Genomic DNA, 27,779 nt, shown 5'->3' on the forward strand with positions numbered 1-27,779 from the left:
ATAAAACAAATGATCCTCAGTTTTTATGAATGTTTATAAGTTTGTGTGAGACTGTAAACTTCAGTGACAGTGATGGTTATCCCTGGATGGTGAGTATACTAATAATGTTAATTTCTAAAATTTCCAGAGGATTTGCATCACTTGTATAATCTAGAAAAAAGAAACAGAATTGTGTTGAATAGCAAATGAAAAATTCCATTTCTACTTCCTTTTGGTAGTCTAGAACGTAGTCTTCTAAACTTTTTACATAGATTTTTATAGTTTTTTTATGTTGAAGTAATTTTAGATGTGCTGAAGTCTTGCAAATATAATAAAAGATATGAAAGTTGACAAATTGGACTTCATAAAAATGTAAAACTTTTGTGCTTCAAACAGCACCATCAAGAAAGCGAAAAGAATGAGAGAAAATACTTGCAAATCATATATTTGATAAGGATTCAGTATCCAGAATATATAAACTCTTACAAGTCAATAAAAAAGATAAACTGATTAAAAACTAGGCAAAGGATTTGAGTAGAAATTTCTTCAAAGAAGATATAGAAATGGCCAATAAGCACATAAAACAAAAAAAGCTCAACATCCTTAGTCATTACAAAAATGCAAATCAAGGCCACAATTAGATACTACTTCATACTCTCTTGGCTGTGATCAAAAGGACCGATAGTAACAAGTGTTGGTGAGGATGTGGAGAAGTTGAAACCCTCACACTTCACTGGTGGGAATATAAAATGGTGCAGCTACTTCGGAAAATAGTTTGGCAGTTCCTTAAAAAGGTAAACATCGAATTATATGACCTGGCCATTCCATTCTTAGGTATATACCCAAGGGAAATTAAAACATGTCCACATAGAAACTTGTATGCAAATATTTATAGCAGCATTTTTTATACTAGCCAAAGGGTCAAAATAACCCAAATGTTGAATGGATAAGCCAGATGTCATACAGCCACACAGTGGAATAATTTTGGCAATAAAAAGGAATGAAGTACTGATAATATGCTGTATCATGAATATATTTGATTTCTGGGCTTGCCATATCAAAGTACCAGAAACTGGGAGGCTTAACAGAAATTTATTGTCTCATAGTTTTGGAGGCTGGAAGTCTGAAATCAGGGTATTGGCAGGGTTGGCTTCTTCTGAGGGGTGTGAAGGAAAATCTTTTCCATGCCTGTCCTCTAGCTTCTGGTAGCCTCAGGCATTCTGTGGCTTGCAGATGGTGTTCTTCCTGTGTCTTGACCTTATCTTCCCTCTAAGTGTGTCTATCTCTGTGTCCAAATTTCCCCTCTTTATGAGGACTCAGTCATTGGATTAGGGCCCACCACAGCTAATGACCTCATCTTTACTTGACATCTGCAGAGATCTAAATTTCAAATAAAGGCATATTCACAGGTACTGGGATTAGAACTTCAACATCTTTTGGGGGTACACAATTCAACACATAACAATGGATGAACCTCGAAAACGTTATGCTGAAAGAAAGAAGCCGGTTACAAAAAGCTTCCATTTCCATAGGATTCCATTTATATGAAAGGTCCAGAATAGGCAACTCTAGAGGCAAAGTGTATTAGTAGTTGCCTAGGGCTGAGGGAGGGCAGGATTGCTAGTGGGTAAATTATACGTCTGTAAAGTTGTTTGAAATATAACAATGCTCAGAGGTCTTGTATACCCTTCATCCAGCTTTTAATGTTAGTATATTATATAACTGTAATATAATTATTTAATTGAGAAAATTAACATCTATACAATACTCTTTACTAATTTACAGACTCCATTTAAATTTCATTAGTTATCCAAACATGGATACCAAGGGGGAAAGGGGGATGGGATGAATTGGGAGATTGGGGTCAATATACACTATTGATACTATGTATAAAATAGATAAATAATGAGAACCTACTGTATAGCACAGGGAACTCTACTCAGTGCTCTGTGGTGACCTAAATGGGAAGGAAATCCAAAAAAGAGGGGATACATGTATATATATAGCTGATTCACTTTGCTATACAGTAGAAACTAACAACATTATAAAGCAGCTATACTCCAATAAAAATTTTTAAAAATAAACAAAATAGTTCAATAAAAGATGGTTCTTAAAAAAAAATTATCCAAGCAATGTCTTTTTTTCTGGTTCAGGATCTGATTTAGTATCCCATGTTGCGTTGGTTTATCCTGTCGCCTTAGCCTCCTGGAATCTTAGACAATTTTTAGTTTTTCTTTGTCTTTGATAATCTTGACACTTGAAGAGTATGGGAAAATTATTTTGTAAGATGTCCCTCAGTTTGGGTTTTCTGATTGATGAGGTTAAGTTTATGCATTTTTGGCAAGACGATTACAGAAATGATGTTGTGCCCTTCTTGGTGCATCATATTAGAGGTACGTGAAATTGGTAAGTCATTACTGGTTAAGTCTGATCATTCTGTTAAGTTGTTATTTATCAGATTTCTCCACTGTAAAGTTAAAATTTTTTCTTTTTAAGTTAATAAGTAGCTTGTGAGGAGAAACTTTAAGACTTTGCATTTACCTTATTTTTTAAATCAGAGTTTCATCCAGTAATTTTAGATTTCATTCTTGCTCACAGCAATTATTACTGTGGTATTTACCAAATGGTAATTTTCTATTTCCTGTTTTCTTTCTACCTTTGTTAAATGGAATTCTACTCTAAGGACGAGCTGTCCTTTCCCCTCCATTTATTTACGGACAGTCCCTGACTTACAGTGGTTCGACTTATAATTTTTTGATTTTACGACAGTGCGAAAGCAATAGAAGTTGAGTAGAAACTCTACATCGAATTTTGAATTTTGATCTTTTCCTGAGCTAGTGATATGTAGTATGAAACTGTCTTGTGATGCTGGGCGGTGGCAGTGAAACAGTCAGTCACACAATCAGGGAGGTAAACAACCAATACACTTAGAACCATTCCGTACCCTTACAACCATTCTAGATTTTTACTTTCAGCATAGTATTCAATAAAATACATGAGATATTCAGTAGTTTATTATAATATAGGTTTTGTGTTAGATGACTTTGTCCAGCTTTAGGCTAACGTAAGTGTTCTGAGCACATTTAAGGTAGGCTTGGCTAAGCTATGATGTTGCGTAAGTTAGGTGTATTAAATGCATTTTCAACTTATGATGGGTTTATCAGGACATAACCCCATCATATTTTGAAGATCTGTATTTATTTATTCAATTATTTTTTTTATAACAGTATGGACTCATGGATGTTTATTCTATCAGTTTTAATCCATTAGTGTCATTTATTATGCTGCTCAGATTGTCCCAAATTTGGCCATTGAGAGCTTGTAGGGAGTCTCTAAGATGGCCTCCAACAATACCTACCTCCTAGTATTCAGGCCCTTTTTTAATCTTCTCTCCTTGAGTGTGGGCTGGATATAGTGACATTTCTAATGAATCGAAAAGATGATGGGATGTCACTGCTGAGATTAGGGTTAAGTAAAAGACTGGCTTCTCTCTTGAGCAGACACTCTTGCTTTCTCATTCTCTTGTTCCCTTGCTCCTTCACTTCCTCACTGTGATGGAAACCAGCTGCCGTATTGTGAGCTACCCTGTGGAGAGGCCCCTGTGCCAAGGAACTGAGAGAGGCCTCCTAGCAGTAGCTAGTGAAAAACAGGCCCTCAGCCCAACACCCCACAAGAAACTGAATCCTGCCAACACCATAGGAATGAGCTTGGAAATTCATCCTTCCCTATTTAAGCCTTGGGATTATCCTGGCTGACAACTTGACTGCAACCCCATGAAAAACCTTGAGCCAAGGGAATCTCTATTAGTTTGCTAGGACTGCTGTATATACCACAGGCTGGGTGCCTTAAACAGCAGAAATATATTTTCTCACAGATCTGGAGGTCAAAAGTCCAAGATCAAGGTTCTGGCTGACTTGGTTTCCAGTGAGGGCTCTCTTCCTGGTGTGTAGATTGCCTCCTTCTCACTATATATTTACATGGTCTTTCCTTGGTGCATGTACGTAGGGAGTGGGGCTGCGTGAGGAGAACACTAGTTCTCTGGTGTGCCTTATAAGGACATTAGCCCTATTGGATCAAAGCCCAACATTATGACCTCATTTAACCTTAATTATTTCCTTAGAGGCCCCATCTCCAAATACAGCCACACTTGGGGGTAGGGCTTCAAAATATGAATTTGGGAGGGAAATAAACAAGGGCCAGGAAAGAGGCAACTTAGCAAGACAGAAAACTTACAGACAATAACTGCTTTACTTCAGCCAAACACCATGGAACAAAATGAGCCCTCATCCCCCTCAGCAAAGGTTAAGTGGGGAACCTAGACTTCCATGATTGTCTTGCTGGGATGATTTCAGAAAAGACCAAGAGAAGCTGGGATTGTCATGGCCACCCAATGATAATGAGACCTTTCCTCCTTCATAGTGTTCATGAAAGTCATGTAGGGAGCAGTTACAAGGCATTCTCCCCTCTTCCCCTCACCCCCCATGCCTCGTATTAGGGTTCTTCTGAGAAACTAGAGGGAGGTGGGAAGAGGAGATGAACCAGGAACACTAAGGGCAAGAGAAGATTGATATCAGCTCAAGCATTTGGGCTTGAGCTTTTGGTCTGTTCAGGCTCTCAATAGATTGGATGATACCCACCCACTTTGGGGAGGACCATCAGCTTTACTCAGTCCACCAATTCAAATGCTAACCTATTCTGGAAACACTCTCACAGCACATCCAGAAATAATCTTTAGCTATCAAGGCATTCTATAGCCCAATCAAATTGACATATAAAATTAATCATCATACCCTCCCAGCCAGGGTGATGGAATTTCACCCCCACTTGGCAGAATTGAGGTGGGGTCTTCCTTTCTGTGCTGATGTGATGTCAGAGGAGCCTGTAAAACAAGATTTAAATAGGATCTGAGTCTCAAAATGTCCAGGGTACAACTGAAAATCACTCATTATACCAAGAACCAAGACTATCTTAACTTGAGAAAGACAAGATAATCATCAGACACCAAAGCAGAAATGACACAGAGATGGGAATTTTCTGACAAAAGTTTTAAAGCAGGCATGATAAAAATACTTTAATTAAAAATTCTGAAAATGCTTGAAACAAAAAACTAGAAAGTCTCAGCAAAGAAATACAAAATATAAAGAGGAACCAAATGGAAATTTTAAAAGTGAATAATCAGTAAAGGAAATAGTAAACTCACTAGATGGACTCAACAGCAGAGTGGAAATGATAGGGAAAGGATTGGTGAAAATAAAGATAAAACAATAGAAATTAACCAACAGAGAAAAATAGATTGGGGAAAAAAAAAAGTGAATAGAGCCTCAGGGACCTGTGGCAGTATAACAAATGATCTAATATTTATCTCATCTGCATCCCAGAGGGAGAGGAGAAAGAGGGTGGGGTTGAAAACATATTTAAATAAATAATGACTGAAAAAAAATTTGGCAAAAGACATAAAGCTACAGATTCAAGAAGCTGAGCTAACCCAAAATAGGGTGCACCCCCAAAAATATCATGCCAAGATACATCATAGTCAAAATTCTGAAAACTAAAGATGAAAAATCTTGAAAGCAGAAAGAAAAAAATAATACTTTACCTATAAGTAAAAAACAATGTGAATTACAGCAAGTTTCTTATCAGAAACCAAAGAGGCCAGAAAGAAGGGGCATGACATTTTCAAGTGCTGTAAACAACTATAACTAAGAATTCTATATGCAGTGAAAATATTCTTCAGCAATAAAGTGGATAGATATCAAGACATTCTCAGATGAAGGAAAACTAGAAGGGTTTGTCACCAGTAGATCCACCCTATTTTTTTTTAAAAGGGCTGAAGGAGGTTCTTGAACTGGAAAGGCAATGATAAAAGAAGAATTCTTGAAACATCAGGAAAGGAGATAGAACAATAGAAAGAGTAAAAATGTTTGTTAATACAATGGAATTTTTTCTCTTCTTAAGTTTTCTAAATTATATTTGGTGATTGAAGCAAAAATTGTAACATTGTCTATGGATCTCAAAGCATGTAGGGGAAATATTTAGGACAATTGTATTATAAATGACAGAGGGTAAAGGAACTGAAAGTATTGAAAGGTTTTTACACTTCACTCAAACTGGTGAAATCTTGACATCAGAGGACTGTGAAAAGTTATGTGTGCATAATATAATACAACAACTAAATGTCTATACAAAGAGATACATTCAAAAGCACTATTGATAAAACAAAATGGAATTCTAAAAGAAAAAAAAAAAGGTACAAGTAACCCAAAGGAAGGCAGAAGAAGAAAACAGAGGAAAGAAACAAAACAAAATGAAACAAAAAACCCCACTGAAGTCCTAGCATATCAATAATTACATTACATGTAAATGTCTGAATATACCAACTAAAAGAGAAGGACAGAGTAGATAAAAGACAAGACCCTACTATATGCTCCCCACAAGAAACTCAGTTCAAAATTAATGGTATAGGTAGGTTGAAAGTAAAAAGATGGCAAAAGGTATGCAATGCAAACATTAATCAGAAAAAAGCTGTAGTGGCTACATTAATGTCAGATAAAGTAGACTCTAGAGCAAAGAAAATTACTAGGGTCAGAGAGGGGCAATTCATAATACTAAAAGGGTCAGGCTATCAAGAAGACATGGCAATCCTAAATTTGTATGTACCAAACAACAGAGCTGCAAAATACTTAAAGCAAAAATGGACAGAACTGAGAGGAGAAATAGACAAACCCATGATTATAGTTGGAGACTTCAATGCCCCTCTTTCAATAATTGACTGAACTACATGGAAAATCAGCAAGGTTGTGTAATAACTCAACAGTACCATAAATTAACAGGATGCAGCACGCACACACACACACCACTTCACCCAACAACAGCAGAATACACATTCTTTTCAAGTTCCCGTGGAGTTTACCAAGATAGACCACTTACCACGATAGGGCCATAAAACAAACTTCATATTTAAAATAATTGAAAGCATACTGTGTGTGTTCTCACCACAAATGAACCAAGTTAAAAATCAGTAACAGAACGATAACAGGAAAATCTCCAAACAGTTGGAAATAAGTTGCTAAATAATCTTTGAGTCAAAGAGGAAGTCTCAAGGGAAATAAAAACAACAGATTGAACTAAATGAAAATGAAATTAAAACATACCAAGATGAGTGGGCTATAACTAAAGTAGTGCTAGAGAAAAATTTATAGCACCAAATTCTTACATTAGAAAAAATGGAAAGTCTCAAGAAAATCATGTAAGCTCTCACTTTAGGATCCTATAAAAAGAAGAGCAGGGTAAACCCAGAGGTGCAGAAGTAGGGAAATAATGAAATTGAAAATAGAAAAACAATAGAGAAAGTAAACAAAAGATGGTTCTTTGAAAGGATCAATAATATTGCCAAATGACGCAAATTAGCAATATCAGAAATGAAGTGGGATACCACTACAAATCTTGTAGATCTCAAAGGAGTAATAAGGAAATATAAATAATTTTACATACATAACTTCAACAACTAAAGTGAAATGGACTAATTCCTCAAAAATCATCCAATATGGAATACAAATTTTTTTATAGTTCTATAAATATTAAAGAAATTGAGTTTTTAATTTAAAACCTCCCAAGAAGGGACTTCCCTGGCGGTCCAGTGGTTAAGACTCCATGCTTCCAGTGCAAGGGGCGTGTATTCAATCCCTGGTCAGGGAACTAAGACCCCACATGCCATGCAATGTGGCCAAATAAATAAAATAGAAATAAAACATAAAAACTCCAAAGAAAGAATCAGATGTTTTCAGCAGAGAATTCTACCAAACATTAAAAGAAGAAGCAATTCTACACATTATCTACCAGAAAGCAGAAAAGGAGAAATTCCCCAACTCATTTTGTGAGGCCAGTATTATCCTGATACCAAAACCATACAAAGACCATTCAAGAAAGGAAAACTGCGGATTAATATCTCTCGTGAATACAGATGCAAAAGTCCTCAATGAAACATTAATTAGTGGAATTCAGCAATATATAAAAAGAGCTTTGGGATTCTGGGAAGATAGAGTAGGAAGTGCCAGGAACCTTGTCTTCTTTCCTGGTCAATTATACTGGCAGAATCTGCTTGATATAGCTATGTTGGAACTCTGGAGTCTATTCAGACTTGCAACTTCAAGGAGAAGGCTTGAACGGGAAATTGCAGTTAATTTTGGTCAATTTCAGCAATTGCTACCCATCCCCCACCCTCAGCTCTGAGACAGTCAGTTGTGCATTTGTACCAGGAGCAGCTTACTTGCAGCTTGCTGACCCAAAGTGGGCAATAAGGACCGTGTCCTCCAAATATCAGGGACCTGTTTTCTGATTGTTGATTGCTGCTTCTGATAATGGAAGTACAGACATAGAAGTGGGCAGTCATTGCTGCACCACCCCTCCCATTGTTGCAAGCCCCAAGCCCTACAGCTGAAACAACTTCTAGGAGATTTAAAGAGCTGGCACTTTTCTCTCCAACTTTATCTTTTTTCCTCATTTTGGGAGCCAGTCATTTAAGGACTAGGACATTCAAAAGCAACCACATGTACAGATCACCATACATGTCTAAGGAAAAACACAGACTCAGACCTGCTAAGACCTTAAGTTTATACCTCAGGCTGATCCCTGGGAAAGAGAGCATAAAACAATAAAAATACCAATGAAGTAAACAAAAATGAAAGGAAACCCTTGAGAAATGGAACAATCTGATTTCCAGATTTACTACATTGTTAGATTCAAATATTAAATTTCCAGGGAAAAAAATTATAAGATGTGCAAAGAAACAGGAAAAAATTTGTTTCCATGCAAAGAAAAAAAACATCAACAGAAACTGGTGAGAAAGGCCATATGGCAGACCGAGTAGACAAAGAATTTTAAAAAACCTGTCTTAAAGATGCTCAAGGGCTTCCCTGGTGGCACAGTGGTTGAGAGTCTGCCTGCTAATGCAGGGGACACGGGTTCGAGCCCTGGTCTGGGAAGATCCCACATGCCACGGAGCAGCTGGGCCCGTGAGCCACAACTGCTGAGCCTGCGCATCTGGAGCCTGTGCCCTGCAACGGGAGGGGCCGCGATAGTGAAAGGCCCGCGCACCGCGATGAAGAGCGGTCCCTGCACCGCGATGAAGGGTGGCCCCCGCTTGCCGCAACTAGAGAAAGCCCTCGCACGAACTGAAGACCCAACACAGCCAAAAATAAATAAATAAATAAAGTAGCTATAAAATTAAAAAAAAAAAAAAAAAAAGTACTAACCATGTGCCACAAACTCAGGAATGACAACAGAACCACAGTGGTAGGGAGTTGATTTAAAAAAAAAAAAAAAAAAAAAAAAGATGCTCAAAAAACTAAAGGAAGACACGGAGAAAGTCAAGATAATGATGTATGAACAAAATGGAACTATGAATAAAGAGAAAATATAAGAACACACCAAAAAGAGATTCTGGAGCTGAAAAGTACAATAACTTGAATGAAAAACTCACTAGATCCCAGTCAAAGGCAGATTTGAGTAGGAGAAGAAAGAATCAGTGAACAAGAAGATAAAACAATTGAAATTGTCAGGTCTGCAGAACAGAAAGAATAAAAGTTGAAGGAAAGTGAACAAAGCCCAAGGAACCTGTGGAACATCTTCAAGAGTATCAACATGCATTGTGGGAGTCCCAGGAGAAGAGAGAGACAGACAGGAGCAAAGGGATTATTTGAGGAAATAATGCCTAAAAACTTCCCAAATTTGAAGAAAGACATGAACATAAACACTCAAGAACCTTAATGAACTCCCAATAAGATGAATTCAAAGAAGGTCACACTGAGACACAGAAACTGTTGAAAGCAAAAGAAAATCTTGAAAGCAGCAAAAGAAAAGTGATTCATCACATAAAAGTGATCTTCAGTAAGATTATCAGCAGATTTCTCACTTGAAACTTTGGAGGCCAGAGGTCAGTGGGCTGGTATGTTCAAAGTGCCAAAAGAAAAACACTGAAAAGTGTCAATCAAGAATCCTAAATCTGCCCCAAACTGTCCTTAGAGGGGAGGGAGAAATTAAACCAAAAGCTGGCACAAGGAATAAATAATAAAGATTAGAGCAGAGATGATGAATGAAATATAAATTAGAAAAATGATAGAGAAAATGAATGAAAACAAAACTTTTTTTTTTTAAAAAGGAGGCTTCTGGGAAGATGGTGGAGCCAGAAACACCAGGAATCTGTCTACCCAACTAGGCAAAAATTGCACCAGCAGAATCATCTGATGTAACTGTTTTGGAGCTCTGGAGTCTGTTGAACACAGGTAACTTTTAGGGGAACCCTTGGATGATAAATTTCTGTCAATAATCAGCACTTGACACAGTAGCAGCTACCAATTCCCAACACACAATCACACGGAAGGCAGTTGTGACTGTGTTCCTGGAGCAACTTGCACCCAGCTTGTGAGAGTCAGGGTGGGCAACAAGTACCCTTTCTTTGAAATATCAGGGATCTGTTATATGATTGTTGATTGCTGCTTCTGATCACAGAGGTGCAGACAAATAGAGCTAGAGGGGAGCCATTGTTGTTGCACCTCCTCCCATTATTGCAAGCCCCTACCCCATCTGGCTCAAGTGTCTTTCAGGATATTTAAAGGGCCAGCACTCTTCACCCCCCTTCATTTTTTGCTTTTCCTGTTTTGGGAGACAGACATTAAAGACTAGACTATTAAAAAACAACTGCATATATGGATAAAATTAGAAAGTGATTATGCATGCCTAAGAAGAGTCTCAGAAAAGACATAAGCCCTTAACTTTACACCTTAGGCTGATTCTCAGGACAGAGACAGCCTATGGCAATCAAAAACAAAAACAACAGCAAATCCTGGAGAAGGGGGAAAGAATCTGATTTCCAGAGCTACCACATTATTAGATTCAAATGTCCAGTATTCAACAAAAACATTACAAGGCATACAAAAAAACAGGAAAGTGTGACCCATTCAAAGGAAAAAAATATATCAACAAAATCTGTCCCTGAAAAGAGTTTATGGAAGGAGAAGAGGCAAGATGGCAGAGTAGAAGGACTTGAGCTCACCCCGTCTTATGGAAACACCAGAATCACAACTAACTGCTGAAAAACCACTGACCAAAAAAAAAAAAAAAAAATGCTGGAACCTACCAAAACAGATACCCTAAATGCAAAGGCAAAGAAGAAGCGACAAAGAGATGGTAAGACAGGTGCAATCACCATAAAATCAAATCCCATACACACTGGGTGGGAAACCCACAAAATGGAAAATAGTTATACCACAGCAGTTCTCCTACAGGAGTGAAAGTTCGGAGCGTCTTGTCGGGCTCCTCAGCTTGGGGGCCTGGGAATGGGAGGAAGAGCCCCCTGAGAGTCTGGCTTTGAAAGCCACTGGGGTTTGACCACAGGACTCTCACAGGACTGAGGGAAAGAGAAACTCCACTCTTGGAGGGTGCACACAGGGTCTCATGTGCACCAGGACCCAGGGAAAAAAGCAGTGACCTCATAAGAGACTGGGCCAGACTTAGCTGCTATTGTTGGAGGGTACCCTGCAGAGGTAGGAGGCAACTGTGACTCACTGTGGGGAAAGGGACACTGGTGGCAGTGGCTCTGGCGAGTGCTTATTGGTGTGGGCCCTCTAGGAGGGTGCCATTTTCTCACCAAGACCTGGCCCCACCCAACAACCTGAAGGCTCCAGTGCTGTGACACCTCAGGCCAAACAAACAACAGGGCTGAAACATAGCCCCATGCATCAGCAGACAGGCTGCTTAAAGTCTTCCTTAATAAACAGTCACCCGATAATGCACACACACTCAGACACGACCCTGCCCACCAGAGGGACCAGACCTAGCTCAACCCACCAGTGGGCAGGTACCAGTCCCTCCCACCAGACAGCCTCAGGTGGCAGATAGCAGAGGCAAGAGACTACAACCCTACAGCCTGTGGAATGGAAACTGCAATCAGAGATAGTTAGAAAAAATGAGATGGCAGAGGAATATGTCCCAGATAAAGGAACAAGATAAAAACCCAGAAGAACAACTAAGCAAAGTGGAGATAGGCAACTTACCTGAAAAAGAATTCAGAGTAATGGTAGTAAATATGATCCAAGATCTCAGAAAAAGAATGAAGGCACAGATCGAGAACACACAAGAAATGTTTAACAAAGACCTAGAAGAACTAAAGAACACACAAACAGAGATGAATGATACAATAACTGAAATGAAAAATACACTAGAAGGAATCAGTAGCAGAATAACTGAGGCAGAAGAACGGATAAGTGACCTGGAAGGCAGCATAGTGGAAATCACTGCCGCAGAACAGAATAAAGAGAAAAGAATGAAAAGAAATGAGAACAGTCTAAGAGACCTCTGGGAAAACATGAAATGCACCAACATTTGCATTATAGGGGTCCCAGAAGGAGAAGAGAGAGAGAAAGGGCCTGAGAAAATATTTGAACAGATAATAGCTGAAAACTTCCCTAACATGGGAAAGGAAACAGTCACCCAAGTCCAGGAAGTGCAGAGAGTCCCAGCCAGGATAAACCCAAGGAGGAACACACTGAGACAGATAGTAATCAAACTGACAAAAATTAAAGACAAAGAAAAAATATTAAAAGCAACAAGAGAAAATCAACAAACAATATACAAGGGTTATATATAAACCATAAGGTTATCAGGTGATTTCTCAGCAGAAACTCTGCAGGCCAGAAGGGAGTGGCACAATATACTTAAACTGATGAAAGGGAAGAACCTACAACCAAGAATACTCTACCCAGCAGGGCTGTCATTCAGATTCAACATAGAAATCAAAAGCTTTACAGACAAGCAAGAGCTAAGAGAATTCAGCACCACCAACCAGCTTTGCAACAAGTGCTAAAGGAACTTCTCTAGGTGGAAAAGAAAAGGCCACAACTAGAAACAAGAAAATTATGAATGAAAAGCTCACTGGTAAAGGCAAACGTACAGTAAAGGTAGGAAATCATCTGCACACAAATATGACATCAAAATCAGCAATTGTGAGAAGAGGAGAGCACAAATGCAGGATATTGGAAATGTATTTGAAATGAAAAGACTAGCAACTTAAAACAATCTATACTGTTGTTTATATACAGACGTCTATATCAAAACCTCATGGGAACAGCAAACTGAAAATCTACAATAGATACGCACACAAAAAAGAAAAAGCAATCCAAACACAACACTAAAGTTAGTCATCGAATCACAAGAGAAGAGAATGAAAGAGGAAGGGAAGAAAAAACACAAAAACAAATCCAAAACAATTAACAAAATGGCAATAAGAACATACATATTGATAATTACCTTAAATGTAAATGGATTAAATGCTCCAACCAAAAGACATAGACTGGCTGAATGGATACAAAACAAGACCCATATATATGCTGTTTACAAGAGACCCACTTTAGATCAAGGAACACATACAGACTGAAAGTAAGGGGATGGAAAAATGTATTCCATGCCCATGGAAATCTAAAGAAAGCTGGAGTAGCAATACTCATATTAGACAAAATAGACTTTAAAATAATGACTGTTACAAGAGACAAAAAGGACACTACATAATGATCAAGAGATTAATCCAAGAAGAAGATATAACAATTGTAGATATATATGCATCCAACATAGGAGCACCGCAATTTATAAGGCAAATACTAACAACCGTAAAAGGAGAAATCAGCAGTAACACAAAAACAGTGGAGGACTCTAACACCCTATTTTCATCAATGGACAGATGATCCAGACAGAAAATCAATAAGGAAACACAGGCCTTAAATGACACATTACACCAGATGGACTAAATTGATATTTATAGAGCATTCCATCCAAAAGCAGCAGAATACACATTCTTCTCAAGTGCACATGGAATATTCTCCAGGATTGATCACATGCTGGGCCACAAAGCGAGCCTCGGTAAATTTTACTGATTATTCACCCAGGGATTTTTGCAGAAAGTAATGCCTGTAGCTGGTGATTTTTATTTTGGCTGACCAAAAATTAATTCTGTTATTTTCACTAACACTTTGTGGGTTATTACCTTCAATAGAGACACTTGACATACCTGTAAAATCTTCTAATTTTCATGAAATGTTGTTTTAAGTTCACTCTTCTGTAGAAGCAAAGGCGCATTCTCCAGCACCCTGAGTTTCATTTTCACTTTTTGTATCAGAATCAGTCACTAATTTTTAAAATCTTTTTATTGGTCTAATATTTACATCATCTGAATCGGAACTGTATTCTGAAAAACTATCATCTTCTGAGACACTAGTACATATGTCACTCAGACAATCAGAGAAAGTATCTGCATAAAATTGACTGAAAAATTCTTCTTCACTCAAAATTTTGCAATGCGTCTTTTTGGAAGATTTTACGTATATAATATATACAAGGTTGGAACAAAAACCTAATGGAGCAAAATGTGAATGATAATGACAATCGTAAGTTGTATAAAGAACCCTTGATCAATTTATGCTCTAACAAATTGCACAGTGATGTTAATTGTAGCACTCTCGAAGAACGTATTGATACGTCTCTGGTCAATAACGTTCGGGTAACAAAAGATGTATTAATACGTCTCTGGTCAATAATGTGTTAATAAAATTGAAATCATAACAATCATCTTTTCTGACCACAGTTCTGTGAGATTAGACATCAACTACAAGAAAGAAAAAAACTGTACAAAACACAAACACGTGGACATTTAACAATAAGCTTCTAAGCAACCAATGAATCACTGAAGAAATCAAAGAGGAAATCATAAAACACCTAGAGACAAATGAAAATGAAATCACGACAATCCAAAACCTATGGGACACAGCAAAAGCAGTTCTAAGAGGGAAGTTTATAGCAATACAGACTTACCTCAGGAAACAAGGAAAATCTCAAATAAACAACCTAACCTTACACCTATAGCAACTAGAGAAAGAAGAACAAAACCCAAAGTTAGTAGAAAGAAACAAGTCATGAAGATCAAAGCAGAAATAGATGAAATAGAGATGAAGAAAATAATAAAAAGATGAATGAAACTAAAAACTGGTTCTTTGAAAAGATAAATAAAATTGATAAACCTTTAGCCAGACTCATCAAGAAGAAGAGGGAGAGGGCTCAAATCAATAAAATTAGAAATGAAAAAGGGGACGTTACAATGGACACCACAGAAATACAAAGGATCATAAGAGACTAGTACAAGCAACTATATGCCAATAAAATGGACAACCTAGAAGAAATGGACAGATTCTTAGAAAGGTACAACCTCCCCAAAATGAACCAGGAAGAAACAAAATATGAACAGACCAATCACAAGTATTGTAATTGAAACTGTGATTAAAAAACTCCCAAAAAACAAAAGTCCAGGACCAGATGGCTTCACAGGCAAATTCTATCAAACATTTAGAGAAGAGCTAACACCTATCCTTCTCAGACTCTTCCTAAAAATTGCAGAGGGAGAAACACTTCCCAACTCATTCCATGAGGCCACCATCATCCTGATACCAAAACCAGTAAAAGATATCACACAAAAAAATTACAGGCCAGTATCACTGATGAACATAGACACAGAAAGCCTCAACAAAATACTAGCAAACCGAATCCAGCAACACATTAAAAGGATCATACACCATGATCAAGTGGGATGTATCCCAGGGATGCAAGGATTCTTCAATATATGCAAATCAATCAATGTGATACACCATCTTAATAAACTGAAGAATAAAAACCATATAATCATCTCAATAGATGCAGAAAAAGCTTTTGAGAAAATTAAACATCAATTTATGATAAAAACTCCAGAAAGTGGGCATAGAGGGAACCTCCCTCAACATAATGAAGGCAATATATGACAAACCCACAGCAAACATTATTCTTAATGGTGAAAACCTGAAAGCATTTCCTCTAATACCAGGAACAAGACAAGGGTACCCACTCTCACCACTGTTATTCAACATAGTTTTGGAAGTCCTAGCCATGGCAATCAGAGAAGAAAAAGAAATAAAAGGAATCCAATTGGGGAAAGAAGAAGGAAAACTCACAGTTTGCAGATGACATGATACTATACATAGAAAATCCTAAAGATGCCACTAGAAAACTACTAGAGCTAATCAATGAATTTAGTAAAGTTGCAGGATACAAAATTAATACACAGATATCTCTTGCATTCCTGTACAATAACAGTGGAAGATTAGAAAGAGAAATTAAGGAAACAATCCCATTTACCATTGCTACAAAAAGAATAAAATAGCTAGGAATAAACCTACCTAAGGAGGGAAAAGACCTGTATGCAGAAAACTGTAAATACTGGTGAAAGAAATCAAAGTCAACACAAAGAGATGGAGAGATATACCATGTTCTGGGATTGGAAGAATCAATATTGTCAAAATGACTGTAGTACTCAAAGCAATCTACAGAGACAATGCAATTCCTATCAAATTACCAATGGCATTTTTTACAGAACTAGAACAAAAAATTTTACAATTTGTGTGGAAACACAAAAGACCTTGAACAGCAAAAGCAATCTTGAGAAAACAGGAAACAAAAAACAAAAAACAGCTGGAGGAATCAGGCTCCCTGACTTCAGACTATACTGCAGGGCTACAGTAATCAAGACAGTATGGTACTGGCACAAAAATAGAAATACAGATCAATGGAACAGGATAGAAAGCCCAGAGATAAACCCACACACCTATGGTCACGTAATCTATGACAAAGGATGCCAGAATATACAATGGAGCAAAGACAGCCTCTTCAATAAGTGGTGCTGGGAAAACTGGACAGCTACATAGCCAAAGCAATCTTGAGAAAAAAACGGAGCTGGAGGAATCAGGCTCCTTGACTTCAGACCATACTACAAAGCTATTGTAATCAAGGCAGTATGGCACTGGCACAAAAACAGAAATATAGATCAGTGGAACAGGATAGAAAGCCCAGAGATAAACCCACACACATACGGTCACCTTATCTTTGATAAAGGAGGCAAGAATATACAATGGAAAAAAGACAGCCTCTTCAATAAGTGGTGCTGGGAAAACTGGACAGCTATATATAAAAGAATGACATTAGAACACTTCCTAACACCATACACAAAAATAAACTCAAAATGGACTGAAGACCTAAATGTAAGGCCAGACACTATAAAACTCTTAGAGGAAAACATAGGCAGAACACTCCATGACATAAATCACAGCAAGATCCTTTTTGGCCCACCTCCTACAGAAATGGAAATAAAAACAAAAATAAACAAATGGGACCAAACCAAACTTGAAAGCTTTTGCACAGCAAAGGATACCATAAAACAAAAAGAGAACTCACAGAATGGGAGAATATATTTGCAAATGATGTGACCAACAATGGATTAATCTCCAGTATATACAAACAGTTCATGTGGCTCAATATCAAAAACACAAACAACCCAATCAAAAAAAAAAATGGGCAGAAGACTTAAATAGACATTTCTCCAAAGAAGATATACAGAGTAACAAGAGACACATGAAAAGATGCTCAACATCGCTAATTATTAGAGAAATGCAAATCAAAATTACAGTGAGATATCACCTCACAGCAGTCAGAATGTCCATTGTCAAAAAGTCTACAAGCAATACTGGAGAGGGTGTGGAGAAAAGAGAACCCTCCTACACTGTTGCTGGGAGTGTAAATTGGTGCAGCCACTATGGAGAACATTATGAAAGTTCCTTAAGAAACTAAAAATAGAGCTAACATATGATCCAGCAGTTCCACTCCTGGGCAGAATATCAGGAGAAAAACATGGTTCAAAAGGATTTATGCATCCCAATGTTCATTGCAACACTGTTTGCAATAGCCAAGATGTGGAAGAAACCTAAATGTCCATTGACAGATGAATGGATTCAGAAGATGTGGTACATATATACAATGGAATATTACTCAGCTATTAAAAAAGAATGAAATAATGCCATTTGCAGCAACATAGATGGACATGGAGATGATCTTACTAAGGGAAGTAAGTCAGGCAGAGGAAGACAAATATCATATGATATCGCTTACATGCGGATATCATGACACAAAAAGATGACACAAAACAAACTTATTTACAAAACAGAAACAGACTCACAGATTTAGAGAACAAATTTATGGTTACCAGGGGGAAACAATGGGGGGAGGGACAGATTGGGAGTTTGGGATTGATATTACACATTGCTATATTTAAAATAGATAACCAACAGGGACCTGCTGTACAGCACAGGGAACTCTGCTCAGTACTCTGGAAAAACCTAAATGAGAAAAGAATTTGAAAAAGCATAGATATATTTATATGTATAACTGAATCACTTTGCTGTAAACCTGAAACTAACACAACATTGTAAATCAACTCTACTCCAATATAAAATAAAATAAAATAAGATAAAATAAAATAAAATAAAATAGTTTATGGCAGATATAGTAGACAAAGACTTTAAAACAAAGTCCTAAAGATGCTGAAAGAATTAAAGGAATATGTGGAGAAAATCAAGAAAACCATGAATGAACATAATGGAAATATCAATAAAAAGATAGAAAACCTAAAAAGAAAACAAAACAAAATTCTGGAGCTGAAGAGGAAATAATGGAAATGAAAAATTCACTAGCAGCATTCAAAGCAGGTTTGGCAGGCAGAAGAATAAATCAGTGAACTCGAATATAGGGTAATGGAAATTATCAAGGCTGAGGAACATAAAAAGAAAAGATAAAGATAACAGAAATTATCTAGTCTGAGGAACAGAAAGAGAAAAGATTGAGCAAAAGCACAGAGCTTAAGAGACTGACTGGGCATCATCAAAAAGACCAAGATACGCATGTGGGAGTCCTTGAAGGAGCAGAGAGAAAGATGCAGAGAGAATATTGGAAGAGATAATGGCTGAAAACTTCTGTAATTTAAAGAAAGGCATGCATGTAAACATCCAAGAAGCTCAGTGAACTCCAAGTAAGATTAAATCAAAGAGACCTACACCAAGACACATTATAATTAAAGTTTCAAAAGACAAAGAAAAAGAAGAAATCTTGACAACAGCAAGTGAGAAGCAAATCATTACATACAAATGATCCTCAATGAGATTATCTGCAGATTCTCATTAGAAACTTTGGAGCCCAGAAGATAGTGGACAGATATATTCAAAGTGCTTAAAAAACAAAAAACAAAAATCTGTCAACCAAGATTCATGTGTCCAGCAAAACTGTCCTTCAAAAATGAGGGAGAAATCAAGACATTCCCAGATGAACAAAAGCTGAGGGAGTTTGTGACCACTAGAGTAGCCCTGGAAGAAGTGCTCAAAGGTGTGCTGCAAAGACAAAGAACGTTAGACCATAACCCTAAGCTCTATGGAGAAACAGAGATCTCAGTAAAGATAAATACATGGGCAATTATAATAGCTAGTATTATTGTAACAATGGTTTATAACTGCACTCTTTGTTTTCTAAATGATTTAAGAGACCAATATATTTAAATTAAAAAATTAATGTAACAGCTAGCATTACTGTAACATTGATTTGTAACTCCAAATCTTGTTCTGTATGTAATTTAGGAGACTAATGCATTTAAAGAATTATTAATTTATGTTTGGGGGCACACATTGTATAAAGATGTAATTTTGTAACGTCAGAAACCAAAAGCAGTGGGGACAGAGTGTAAAGGACCATAGTGTTTGTATGTTATTCAAGTTAACCTGCTATAAATTCAAATTAGAATGTTACAACCTTAGGACATTAAATGTAATCCCCATGGCAACCACAAAGAAAATTTCTATAGAATATACACAAAAGGAAATCAAGAAGGAATTCAAACATTTTACTACCAAAAAATCAACTAAGCACAAAAGAAGAGAGGAATGAGGGACAGAAAGCTACAGGCCTATAGAGAATTTGTTTCTATAGTACAGTGACAGAAATAAGTGCCTCATTATCAGTAATTACTTTAAATGAAAGTGTATTAAACTCTCCCATTAAAAGAGAGAGATTGGCAGAATTGGTAAAAATACATGGTCCAACTATATGCTGTCTCTAAGAGACTCACTTTTGAGATCCAATGACACAAACTTGTGAAAGTAAAAGATTGGAGAAAGATATTGCATGCAAATAACTACCAAGAGAGAATGGCAGTGGCTATACTAATTTCAGACAAAATAGGCTTTAAATTGAAAACAGTTACAAGAGACAGAGAAGGCCATCACATGTTAACAAACATTTCAATACAGCAAGAAGATATAATAATTATAATCATTTATGCACCCAATGTCAGACCATCAAAATATATGAGACAAAAACTGACAGAATTGGAGGGGAAAACAGTTCTACAATAATAGTTGTAGATTCCAATACCCCACTCAGAATAATGGGTAGAACAACCAGACAGAAGATAAATGAGGAAATAGAGGACTTCAACAACACAATAAACAAAGTGTATCTAATAGACATATACAGGACACTCCTCGCAACAACAACAGCATACCTATTCTGCTTAAGTGCATATGGGACCTTTTCCTGGATAGACCATAAGTAGGACCATAGTGGTTTTTAAAAGATAGATATCACACAATGTATATTCTCTGACCACAGTGAGATGAAATTAGAAATCAGTAACATAAACTGGAAAATTCACAAAATTGTGGAGGCTAAACAACGTTCTTTTAAACAACCAATGGATCAAAGGTGAAATCACAAGGAAATCGGAAAATAGTTAAGAAGAGATGAATGAAAATGTAAACACACCATATTAACACTTATGGGCTGCATCAAAAGTGGTACTAAGGGGGAAATTTATAATTATAAATGCTTACATTAAAAACAAGAAACTTCTCATATAAAAAACCTAACTTTACAACCTTAAGTTTTACTAGGACAAGAAGAACAAACTAAATGCAAAGCTACCGCAAGGAAGGAAGTAATAAAGATTAGAGCAGAGATCAATGAAATAGAGAATAGAAAAAGAATAGAGAATATCAGTGACCCAAAATTTGGTTCTTCGAAAAGATCAACAAAATTGACAAACCTTTTGTTAGGTGGACTAAGAAAAAATTAGGGAAGACTCAAATTACTAAAATCAGAAATGAAAGTGGGGGGACTTCCCTGGTGGTCCAGTGGTTAAGAATCTGCCTTCCAGTGCCGGGGACATGGGTTCGATCCCTGGTCGTGGAACTAAGATCCCACATGCCATGAGGCAACTAATCCCGAGCACTCTAGAGCCCGCGTGCCACAACTAGAGAGCCCATATGCTGCAACTACTGAGCCTGTGTGCTCTGGAGCCCATGCGCCACAACTACTGAGCCCTCGCACTCTGGAGCCTGTGTGCCACAACTAGAGAGAAGCCGGCACACTGCAATGAAAGATCCCGCATGCTGCAACAAAGATCCTGCCTGCCACAACTAAGACCCAATGCAGCTAAATAAATAAATAAATAAATAAATAAATTTTAAAAAAGAAATGAAAGTGGGGACATTACTACTGATTCAACACAAATAAAAAATAGAGTACTGCGAACAATCATATGCCCCCAAATTGGATAACCGTAGGTAAAATAGACAAGTTCCTCGAAACTTAAACCTACAAAGAAGTAGAAAATCTGAATAGACCTAACCTACCAAGACTAAATCTCAAAAAAATAGAAAGTTTGAATAGATCTTACCTCCAAGACTAAATCACAAGGAAATATAAAATCTGAATAGTAAGGAGATTGAATTCAATTATTATTGAAATAATAATATTAAAAAACCCTTCCAACAAAGAAGAGCCCTGGTCCTGATGGATTCACTGGTGAATTCTACCAAACATTTAAAGAAGAACTAATACTAACCTTTTTCAATCTTTTACAAAAAATTGAAGAGGAGGGGACACTTCCTAACTCATTGTATAAGACCAGTAAAGTCAGACAAAAACAGTAGAAGAAAACTACAGAACACTATCTCTTGTGCTCTCTGATGAAAAAATCCTTAACAAAATACTAACAAATATGTATTCAGAAGCATATTAAAAGGCTTATACTCCAAGTAAAAGGTGAACAGAGAAGGGAAGAGGGTATACTGAGAAGTAGCTGCAGTTAGAGCTATTGGGAAGAGAGCCAGAGAAAGAGTATATCAAAACTATGAGGAAATTCAGAAAAGGCTGGGCTTAGGTAAATAGTGGGAATACACCAAGGAATGAATGACCATTTTCAGGAAGAGCCCCTATCCTGGCATGCATGCCAATGAGTTTGGATGAGGATGTAGTGATGTTGCCTTTGCTAGAACAGGCTGTTTGGGCTCTCTGATGGCCACATCTGTTGCTTTTAAAACTTATGTAGATCAGACATGTAGAGCTGCTGAGGAATTTGCCAATAATTATTTTTGGATAATGGACTAAAGATGGGCACTAATCAGACTGTAAATGGACAACTTCACTTTAATATGGAGTGGCAATGTTAATTTTAGGGGGATGTTGCCTTCTAGTGATTTCCAAGTCAGTATGTTATATTGCCAATCAGTTCATGAGCAAGTTACCTAGACCCAAACTACAGTTCTTGTGACCAGTGGAACTGTGAAGTTTGATGACAACAAACACCGCTACTTCAACCAGATCTTGCTGTCAACTGCTCAGTCCACTCCAGAAAACTCTGTGTCAAAGATTACGAGTAATTGCTTCCATTTTCAAGATTGGGCTAGTTGTTAAAGGGGGCAAAAGTCCATTGCCCTTTTGGTCTATTCCAGCTACAGGAATTTATGTGAATTAATTCTTTTAATTGTAGAAGCATCGTGAACTACTATGTGCTGAAACTAAATTTCTTTAATTTTAAAAATTCCTAGCAGCTTCTTTTTTAGGAGCTGCCATTTTGGATTGTGTCACTAAAAGCTTTAATGCTAGTTTTTGCATGCCTTATATATATTATACTAATGACATTCTTAAACATATGATCTCTGTAGTAACACTCAGTGTGAACCCAGCCTATCACAGAAATGAAACCCTTCTATAATACTATCTATGAGATATTAGCACAACTTAAGTCTCTGAGAGGAAGTGAGTTTTTAAAACGTTGTTGTTAGTAGGTTAATTTTGTAGTAAAATACTTGCCTATTTCCAGTAAACAACAGTAATGCTGTTTTTTTTTTGTTTTTTAAAAAAAATTTTATTTATTTATTTATGGCTGTGTTGGGTCTTCGCTTCCGTGTGAGGGCTTTCTCCAGTTGTGGCAAATGGGGGCCACTCTTCATTGCGGTGCGCGAGCCTCTCATTATCGCGGCCTCTCTTGTTGCGGAGCACAGGCTCCAGACGCGCAGGCTCAGTAATTGTGGCTCACGGGCCTAGTTGCTCCGCGGCATGTGGGATCTTCCCAGACCAGGGCTCGAACCCGTGTCCCCTGCATTGGCAGGCAGACTCTCAACCACTGTGCCACCAGGGAAGCCCCAGTAATGCTGTTTTAATATATGGCTTTTCCAAATCAGTTCAATGAAAATAATACTTATTGATTTAGGTTTGCATAACTACTTTGACATTGGAATCACATGTAGTGATGTTCAATGGTCTTTTTCATGTTAAGCAATGTCTTTCATGTTAGCCAGTTTTCTTATGGCGTGAATAGATCCACTAAAGAGGTGCAAAATATTCTCGGATGATACCTGAATATTTGATACATTTGGTGACTTAAAAGCAAAGCTTCTTAAAAATATTTTTCTTAACAACTCCAGGTCTATAACTTTAGCTAATTAATGGTGATAAGACTATTAAATTAATGGGAGAATGAGGAATGAAAAATGTAGAGATCCAGGGTTGGAGCCAAAAGTAAGGACAGGTGGCCAAATGGTAAGTCTTTAGTACCTGTTTTTCTACCTTATAAAAATGTAGCCTATTTTACAGTGTATATATGTATACGTATAGCTGATTCACTTTGTTATACAGCAGAAACTAACATACCATTGTAAAGCAATTATATTCCAGTAAAGATGTTAAAAAAAAGATTTTTAAAAATGTAGCCTATTTTAAATCACTTGCCAAATAATCATGAGTGCCACTTTGTTCTAAGAATGATTTTTAAAGGTTTTTCCACTTCACCTCATACTTACCACCAATATATGTTTAAATTTATTCAAGAAATTATGGAGGTAAAATGTCAGCAATAAGCCTAATCCTATAAAATTTGGAAGCAAAGCCATTACTATGTCTTTGTGACACCATAACTTCTAAGCCTTCCATGTGAACTTTAGGTCAGAAGTCTCTTGTGTATTATGCATCCTTCAAATAAGTGATTTCCCTCTATTTTAGTCATTTAATGTTAAAATTATTTAATTTTGTTGTTCTTCCATATGACATTGAGCAAATAGAGCTGTTTTAAAACATATGTTTGTTAGGTGACTCTTTGTCTTTTTTGAGAAAAAATAAAGAATAGCAGATCATTATAAACCTATAAACTTCAAAAGGACAAGTTCATTAATTTTGTCTCAACATCTAAAGATAAATAAACCTAACTTTAGTTTTTGATTAAATTTTAAACATCTTTTCTATTCTTTATTTTTTTAATGTTTTAAAGCTAGATGTGCCTGTTTTGTTTCTACATTGCAACTCAAAACTAATGTTTCTTATCACTTAATTTAAAACTAGTAATTCATTTACTTTTGCCCCAATCTACACACTATATTTCTGATATAATAATGAAAGAAAATTAAATAAGAGAAGGCGGTGGAACTGAAATTTAGACCACACCTTCCTATATTACTGATCAAACACTCACTGTATCCTACTCAAAATGCGCTTATTCTTATTTTGGATTGACTTTTTAAAATTACGCTTAGTAATCATCAGATTGCCCAAACACTGCCCTTTCCTATGTTTAAGAACAGTCTCAAAATTTCATTTAACTATCAACAACTGAATTAAATAGTGTATACTATTCATTAGCTGTTGTATGTTTTAAGGCTTGTATATGAATTGTATATACCAAATTATTTATAAATTTTAAATGACTAGAACCACTCATATGGACTAGATTGTATTCTTTGCATGCTCATATTTTTGTAACTTGAAAAGGTAAAATAATATTTGCTTTGTGCCAAGTTTTCTCAAAAGGAAAAGGATTATATACCATGACCAAGTCGGATTTATCCCCAGAATTTAAGGATGGTTCAACATAGGAAAACCAATCATTGTAATACATTACATTAACAGTAGAAAGGGAAAAAAACCACATGATTATCTCAACTGTTGCATAAAAGCATTTTACACAATTTAACAGCTTTTTATGACAAAAAAACACACAACAAACTATGAATAGAAGGAATACCTCAACATAATAAAAGCTGTATATGAAAACCCCACAGTGAACATCTTTCACTCAAAAGTGAAAGTCTGAAAGCTTTTCCTCTAAGATCAGGAACAAGATAAAAAGGTCCACTTTCACCATTTCTATTTAACATAGTCTTGGGAATTCTAACCAGAGCAGTTAGGCAAGAAAAGGAAATGAAAGGCATCCGAATTGGAAAGGAAGAAGTAAAATGATCTCTGTACACAAATGATATGATCTTATAGGTAGAAAACGCTAAAGATTCCACACACATACACAAATTGTTAGAACTTATAAACAATTTCAGTAGAGTCACAGGATACAAAATCAACACAAAAAGTCAGTTGCATTTCTATACACTAACAGTGAACCAAAAGGAAATTAAGAAAACAATTCCATTTACATTAGCATCAAAAAGAATAAAATACTTAGTAATACTTAGGAAGCAAGGAAGTGAAAGGCATGTACAATGAAAACTGCAAAACATTGCTAAAAGAAATTAAAGAATGCATAAACAAATGGAAAGACATTCCATGTTCACATTGGAAATCTTAATATTGTTAAGATTATCAATATTACCAAAGAAATCTACCATTTCAATGAAGTTGTTATCAAAATCCCAGTGACAGTTTTTGCACAAATGGAAAAACCCATTCTAAAATACATATAGAATCTCACGAGACACTGAATATCCAAAACTATCTTGAAAAAGAACAAAGCTAGAGGACTTGCCATCCTGATTTCACAACTTAGTATTAAGCCATAGTAGTCAAAACAGTGTAATACTGGCAAAAGACCTACATATATAGACTACCCGAATAGAATAGAGAGCTCGGAAGTAACCCTCACATAAATAGTCAAATGATTTTCAACAAGGGGACAAAGACTATTCTATGGGGAAAGGACAGGCTTTTCATGAAATGGTGCTGACAAAACTGGATATCCACATGCGAAAATGATGTTAGATCCTCACACCATATACAAAAATAAGCTCATGTATGAGCTTGGGCTGCTGTATCAAAATACTACAGACCGGGTAGCTAAACAATGTAAATTTAATTTTCTCACACTTCTGGAGCCTGGGAAGTCCAAGATTAAGGTGTCAATAGAGTTGGTGTCTGGTGAAGGCCTTCCTCCTGCATTGCAGATGACTGCCTTTTGCTGTGTGCTCATCTGGCCTTTCCTCAGTACATATGGAGAGAGGGTGGAGGGGGCACTCTGATTTCTTTTCCTCTTCTTATAAGGTCATTAATCCTGTAGGATTAGGAGCCCACCCTTATGACCTCATTTAACCTTAATTACCTCTTAAAGATCCATCTCCAAATACGCTCACATTGGGGGTTAGGGCTTAAATATGAATTTGGGGGGAACACAATTCAATCTACAGCAATTCAAAATGGATCCATGACCTAAATATAAGACCTAAAACTATACAACTCTTAGAATATAGGGCAAAAGCTTCATGACATTGGATCTGGCATTGATTTATTGGGTATGACACCAAAAAATCACAGACACAACAACAAAAAAATTAAAATAGACAAATTGGATTTCATGAAAATTTAAAAACTTTGTGCATCAAAAGACATCAACAAAGTAAAAAGGAAACTCCAAAATGGGAGAAAATATTTGAAAATCAAATATTAATCAGAGATTAATATGAATATATAAAGAACTCCTGAAACTAAACAAGGGAACAAACAACCTGATTAAAAAGTGGGCAAAGGACTTGAATAGGCATTTCTCTAAGGAAGATACACAAATGGCTGATAAGCACATGAAAAGATGTTCAACATCACTAGTTATTCAGCAAATGCAAATTGAAACTATAGTGAGATACCCTCTCACACCCGTTAGAATGACTGCTATCAAAAAAACAGTAAATAACAAGTGTCAGTGAGGATGAGGAAAAATTGGAATTGTGCACTGGTGGTGAGAATGTAAAATGGTACAACCACTGGGGAAAAGGGAATGGTGGTTCCTCAAAGAATTAAACATAGACTTACCATTTAATCCAGCAATTCCACTTCTGGGTATTTACTCAAAATAATTGAAAGAGGGTCTGGAAGAAATATTTGTACACGCATGTTTATAGCAACGTTACTCACAATACTCAAGAGGTCGAAACCAGCTAAGTGTCCAGTGGTGGATGAATGGGTAAGCAAAATGTGGTATATGCATTCAATGGAATAGTATTCAACCTTAAAAAGGAAGAAAATTCTGACATATACTACAAAATGGATGAAACTTGAGGACATTATGCTAAGTGAAATAAGCCAATCACAAAAAGACAAATAATATATGATTCTACTTATAAGAAGTACTTAGAATAGACAAAATCATAGAGACAGAAAGTAGAATGGTGGTTGCCAGTAGCTAGGGGGAGGGTGGAATGGGGAGTTATTGTTTAATTAGTACAGAATTTCAGTCTTGCAAGATGAAAAGAGTTCTGGAGATGGGTCATGGTGATGGTAGCACAACAATATGAATATACTTAACACCATTGAATTGTACACTTAAAAATAGTTAATACGGTAAATTTTATGTGTATTTCATCACA

General features: G+C 36.6%; 1 protein-coding gene and 1 pseudogene across 3 annotated transcripts in view; both read left to right on the forward strand.

Annotated features, from left to right (window-relative positions):
• The window catches only part of LOC309632291 (up-regulator of cell proliferation), a 99,115-nt gene that overhangs the window by 1,063 nt on the left and 70,273 nt on the right, over nt 1-27,779 (forward strand). The window contains exon 2 of one of the 2 annotated variants that reach the window (XM_082399628.1): nt 10,136-10,259. The exons of the other annotated variant lie outside the window; for it this stretch is intronic. The gene's annotated coding sequence lies outside the window, so the exon portion shown is untranslated. The remainder of the gene's footprint in view (nt 1-10,135; nt 10,260-27,779) is intronic. 2 annotated transcript variants of the gene reach the window in all.
• On the forward strand, nt 10,266-24,190 carry LOC309632303 (NTF2-related export protein 2 pseudogene; annotated as a pseudogene). The gene has a single exon. The product of its transcript is annotated as an NTF2-related export protein 2 pseudogene (transcript).

This window comes from Balaenoptera borealis (genome assembly GCF_965194805.1).
Source record: "Balaenoptera borealis genome assembly, chromosome: 7".
Classification (NCBI taxonomy): Eukaryota; Metazoa; Chordata; class Mammalia; order Artiodactyla; family Balaenopteridae; genus Balaenoptera; species Balaenoptera borealis.